This window comes from Camellia sinensis, chromosome 8 (assembly GCF_055761805.1).
Source record: "Camellia sinensis isolate YWXY chromosome 8, ASM5576180v1, whole genome shotgun sequence".
Lineage (NCBI taxonomy): Eukaryota > Viridiplantae > Streptophyta > Magnoliopsida > Ericales > Theaceae > Camellia > Camellia sinensis.
In genome coordinates this window covers 150,186,570-150,192,569 of record NC_138968.1, presented here as the reverse complement: position 1 = coordinate 150,192,569, position 6,000 = coordinate 150,186,570, and the positions used below count along the sequence as shown (strand labels likewise).

The window sequence follows — 6,000 nt, the reverse complement described above, 5'->3', positions numbered from 1 at the left end:
TCACAATTTACACTAAATAGTTTGTCAACTATTTTAAAATAATGACTTAATTATATTCAATCCATAAGATGTCGTACTACACTATTGGTTTAAACTACTACGTAAATACATTTTGTATATACCCACACAACAAAAACAAAAAAATTTCAAAATTGGAAACATTTGAAAAAAAAAAATTTAGTTGATAATATTGGAAACATCTGTAAAATTGTAATTGGAAACATCTGTAAAATTTTTAGCGACCAAGATTTGGTCGCAGATCTTGAAACGACCCCGTTTTGAATGTTATTTAAGTAAATGTTGATTCAATACCGACCAAACAGTTTAGTAGGGAAAAAGTTTCCCTATCACTCGAGTGAATTTTTCAAACTCTTTATACAGTCACTCCCGCGCACCACTCCCGCGCACCACTCCTCATACGTACCTCATCGTCGATTCTCCTGCTCGATTGTGTTCAACAAAGTTGCTCCTCCTCCGTCATCCCAGTCGCCTGTGTCGATTTTTCGACCAAGCATCAGCGGCGCTTCGAGAAGTACTTGGGCCTCCATTGTTAGGTATGTATTTTTATCTCTGTTTCTCTCTCTCTCTCTCTCTCTCTCTCTCTCAATCTTTGTAGTTGTGTTCCATTACTCCTCTTACTCACATGGTTGCTCTCTCTTTTCGCACCTAACAGTACCACCATCACCATTTTTCTGCTACAACCAGTTCGCCTGTCTTCAAACAACCCCGACATTAGGTATGGGTCCTCTCTCTCTCTGTCGCTCAATTTCTCTATTTTCCTTTGTTTTCCCTAATTGTCAAAACCAATTTTTTTGAAAATCCCTAATTTTAAAACCCTATTGAGTGAATGTTTGAAGGGATGGACTAAAATCATACTCACCAGATAATGCAAAAAATGAAAACTGATATATATATATATATATATGTATATATATGTATATTCTTGTTTGTTCTGTAAAAAAATAGTTGCCATTGTGTCTAGGGTTCAAGTAATTTGTGGATTCTGTTGTTATTGTGTTTTTTTGGCTCCAACTGGGAATGCTTTGTTGAAGTGTTGATCACCATTATTTTGAGGTTTCATTCAACAGTGTAACAAGACTTGTATGTGCAAGTTCTAGAACTCAATTCTTCCTGTGAGGTTTCACCCATCTCTTAAAGACTTCTTGTACGGGGAGGAAATAATTCTCCTCGTATAATCCTGTTGACCAAGTCCACGCTCCTCCGTACGACGTCGCTTTGTCACCTGAAAACACAAACGTGAGCTAGCCGGCGGGTGTGTGCCGGAAACCTCTCCGATGCCTAAGTCAGAAAACTTGACAAATAGACAAAGCTCTAAGTTCTCAGAAAGATTGTGTTCAATTACCTCCTCCAAGGTGATGCTCGTAGGCTTTTATAAGTTTCATATGGCACAATCCTAGTAGGACTTGTATTTCTCCATGCAGAGTCCTCCTAGGATTCATACTCCTAAGGATAATGCTTATCCTTTTACACCCTCCCCCACTGCTTAAACCAAGTGGGATGGTTTTCTATATGGCCGAACTTGCTTTTGACCGAAGTAAAATTGGCTATACCGAGCCACAGAGGGCCGAACTATCCTTAGCTCGGTCTTCTCCCCTAACTCCTTACTTCGGCTGTTCTGTTCACCCTTGACGTACTTAGATCAAACTTCCAAGTAACAAGTTCTGACCGACCTAACCATTGTAAGTCACGACCGGACTAACTCTGAGACCGGCCTAACCGTAAGTTGCCTAAAGACCGGAGTAGTTTTACTCTTCCTTGGGCCGAAGTAAATATTTCTCCTCGAGCTGGAGTAATTTGACCTCCTTGGGCCGAAGTAACTTTGTCTTCCCAAGGCCGGAGTAACTTTGCCCCTCTGGGCCGGAGTATCAATTGCGGCCTTCTTACTTAGTCCTCCGCGTTTTGGGCCTCAATGCCCAACTCGCGGCTCGGCCCAATTTTTTCCAAAAATTACCCTCTCAATTGCCCCTTAATTCCATCTGCTTAGCATGATTGGGATTACCAGTCCATCAGCCGAGCTGCCGTCGTTTGAAGCTATTCCAGCCGAGCTAAAAACCCTCGAATTTTTCAGCCGAACTAATTTTACTCCGGGCCCTGGTTTGTCCGGTCAAAAACGTCTCTTCAATCATAGTGTCTGTAACGCTTCCCATTCCAGTGACACGTGGCAGGCTCTGATTGGCTAAGGACGGCTGTCACGCCGTCTTCGTGCTTTGTGATCTTGAAACAGTTCCCGCCCAAATTTTGGGCTCTCTAACAAAAGTGATCCCTGAGGCTAGGGTATCTTCACTTTTACTATTCCTTCATCCTCTCTCTCTGCTTTTCTGCTGCTCGAGTTCTTCTTTCTACTGCAACAGATTTTCAACTTTAGTCCCTTCTTTAACCTGGTAAACGAATTCTCTTTCCTTCTTGTTCTGTTTTGCTTTCGTATCTGCATAGCTTTGTTTTGTATGTTTTTTGCGAACATTTTTCTTCATTTGTCTGCTTTGCTTTCGTATTTTTATGAAGAAACCAGTATAACCCATGAGTATATGTCATATACCCTAGAGAAAACTTGATTTTGATCCAGAATCACATCCCAACCGAACTAGGATACTGTTTGTGTTATGTATGTAGATAGATTCAGAAAATAACCGAACTAGAACTTGTAGGAATATCAATAGTTTCTTCTGAACCACTCTAGCCGAGATAAGATCACCGAACAAGCTTGCACATACCGAACTAGTTACTTCGGCCTATAACCGAGCTAAGCTTTCGGGGCCAAGCCGGTTTTCTTCGTTCTTAAACCGAACTCGGAAAGCCGCCCCTAGAGGCTTAACCGAAGTAACTCTATTCGCACTACAACCGTTAAGCCTCGGGGCTAAACCAGCTTTCTTAGTTTTTTAGACCGAACTCGGAAAGCTGCCCCTAGACGATAAACCGGTCTAATCTGCTCAACACCGAGCTAACAAACCTTCTGATGAACCGAGGTAGAACCAGCCCACTAAGCCGAAGTAGGATTTGTATATCTTGCTTATAATTTGCAGCGCGGTCCAACGATCTGTGCTTAACCCCTTTGTTTTCTACTTTGCAGACTTAGGTTGCCCAGGCACTCCTGCGTGTGCTCAACCGAGCTACTCAGCCTAGTTTTTGTACCGAAATAATTTATTCATAAATTATAATCAAATGGGTAAGTATAGATATTTAGTCGAAACCCCTGGTGGCATGGCCGAATTTAGGCAAGATTTCCAGATTCCCGATGACGTCCAACTGGTGTTGGCCAAGAAAGATGCTACTCCCTGGGACAATGAAGGCTTCGTCCCTTTTACCCTTCAATCCATAATAGAAACCGGACTACGGTTTCCTGTCCAACCGCTAATCTGCGAATTTCTTAGACAGACTAGGTTGTGCCCCACCCAACTGTCCACCAATACATATCGTATCATAATGGGAATAGCCGCATTAAACCACCAAACCGGACTAAATCTTGGCCTAGCCGAAATATTCCATCAGTATTCCATCGGCTCAAAGAATGCTGGGTGGGTCTATTACCTTAGAATTCGCCGCCGCCGAGAGAAGATAATTAAGCACACTCCGGACAAAGATCTTAACGATGATGATTTCTTTTGGGTCTCTGGGAACTTTGAGGATTTTCAAGCTCAAATTCCTGGCCGACCTATAAATTGGAAAATGGGAGAGCCTGGTAATTTTACTACGGTCTTCTGCTTTGTGTGTTATCTCGGTTGTTTAGTCTATTAGCCGAACTAACACATCTCTTTTTTGCAGATTTCGCCCATCTCCATTCCTTGTATAGCTATCCCAACCTCGGAGTCTTGCGGGCTGCATTTCGGATTAAAGAAAGAGATTGGGCCAAGCTTCTAAATTTCGAACCGACCTACCGTTACAGCGGTCGACGGAAAGCAAAGGTAACCGATTTTCTTCTCGAGGAAGACCCAGAACCGGACCCAACTTTGCCCGAGATAAGACTTGTCCCACTATCAGCTGAAGAAGAAATGGCAAAGAAAAGCAGAGTGAGGGCCCTCCTGACCGCAACAACCAGGGCCGAAGTAACACCAACTACTGAGGTGCAGCCCGCCGTCGTGGCCCTTCCTTCACAACGGCCTTCTTCGTCTCGCCCTTCAAAACGCGCCCGATCTACGTCAGCCGAACAACAACTTGTTGATGAAGTCGAATCCGTCCCCCAAAGTCCTCATCCTGCCTCCCAACCAGAGCAAATTGACCGAGCTCGATCTCCGAAGTGGGCTCCGCCTTTGATCTTCAATGACCGAAACATCAAAGCCACTGACTCGGTCGTGGCTGAAAAAGACCACCAACTGGCCTTTAACCTGGCCAAAAGTGTGTGCCTCCCCAAGGACATGGAGTACCACTTGAAGCAACTGAACACCGAAATGAAATCAATTCGGTCTGCTTCCAAGTCCATGATCTTGGTAAGTAGCTCTGTCTGTTTTTTCCTGTCTAAATTTTTCTAACTTTTACTTCGGCTGAGATGAGATTTTTGTTTTGCCAGGCCTTGCAAAAGAACAATGTCACTTATAGGAAAGTCCAAGAACTCCGCAAAACCACAAGGCAGGCGATGGCGGAAGCCGAAGCAAAGTCGGCCGAACTACTACAAGCCGAAAAGAGAATGGCCGAGTTAGAAGCGGAGAACGGCCGTCTTGCCGATCTAGTTAATTCGGCGGAAGCGGAGAAGCAGAAAGCTGCCATCGTTATGAAGGACAAGTATTTGCGGGAGTTGTTGAAGCTTGAGAAGAGAAAGGACGCCGAAATAAGCGAACTGAAAAAGAACATGGAGGCGGTCGACAAGGGGGGGTACAAGCGAGGTTTCAAGGAGGCAGAGGAGGCCTACGTCAAGCAATGCGATGCCGCCAAGGAGCTTTTCTTCAAGTGCGGCTGGAGGGCGGCTGTGGAGAAGCTCGGTCATGATCAACAGACCGAGGTCTTCAACCCTCTAGAGTACTTTATACCGAAGTCCCTTGCGGGGTATGCGGATGCCATGCAGCAGCAATTCCTTGAAGGTTCAGATACTGACGAAGATTCTGCTTCTGAGGATACTCCGGTTGAAAACGTGGATCAGATAGATCGGCCGGAGTCCAGAGTGGAAGATCTGACTATTGAACAGCCAAATGAAACTGTGGCTCCGGTCGATGCCACTATTGTGACTGAAGGAGTCCTGCCACCAGAGACCGGTCTTCCAGCTGTCACTGATGCTGCCTTTGATGCCGAGATTGAAGATCTTTTCGCTTGACTTTGTATTCTTTTTTTCTTTGTAACTGAACTAAGCCCCCTTGTAATGACTTCTCTTGCAATGAAAATTTTACTTCTCTTATTCCGGTTATTGTGTGTATGCTTGCATTTGTAATGTCTTCTATTACTCCAAGTGTTATTTCGGTTTTTGGTTGGTTAAACTATACTTACCAGCCAACCACTCCTTAGCCGACATAATTACTTCGGCTGAGGAGTACTAGGTGTTGGTTTAATCCAGCCAACCACTCTTCAGCCTTACACTTACTTCGGCTGAAGAGTAACAAGAGTTGGTTTATTCCAGCCCACCACTCCTTAGTCATGCACTTACTTCGGCTAAGGAGTACAAAGTGTTGGTTTATTCCAGCCAACCACTCTTCAGCCATACACTTACTTCGGCTGAAGAGTAACAAGAGTTGGTTTATTCCAGCCAACCACTCTTCAGCCATACACTTACTTCGGCTGAAGAGTAACAAGAGTTGGTTTATTCCAGCCAACCACTCTTCAGCCTTGCACTTACTTCGGCTGAAGAGTAACAAGTGTTGGTTTATTCCAGCCAACTACTCTTCAGCCATACCCTTACTTTGGCTGAAGAGTGACAAAAGTTGGTTTATTCCAGCCAACCATTGAAGTTAGTTTTTCCAGCTAACTTATAATATTTGGTTATTCCGACCAAATGTCCTGCAGCCTGGATCCTTATCCTGGGCTTAGGAAGGGTGTTGGTTTAATCCAGCCAACCTCTGA

The 6,000-nt window shown here is 44.2% G+C and overlaps 1 long non-coding RNA gene across 1 annotated transcript in view; it reads left to right on the top strand.

Moving 5' to 3' along the window:
* Window positions 1-369: 369 nt before the first annotated feature.
* Window positions 370-6,000, top strand: part of LOC145796708 (uncharacterized) — a 40,685-nt gene continuing 35,054 nt past the window's right edge. The window contains exons 1-2 of the long non-coding RNA XR_014337197.1: window positions 370-554; window positions 674-736. This is a non-coding gene — a long non-coding RNA (uncharacterized LOC145796708). The remainder of the gene's footprint in view (window positions 555-673; window positions 737-6,000) is intronic.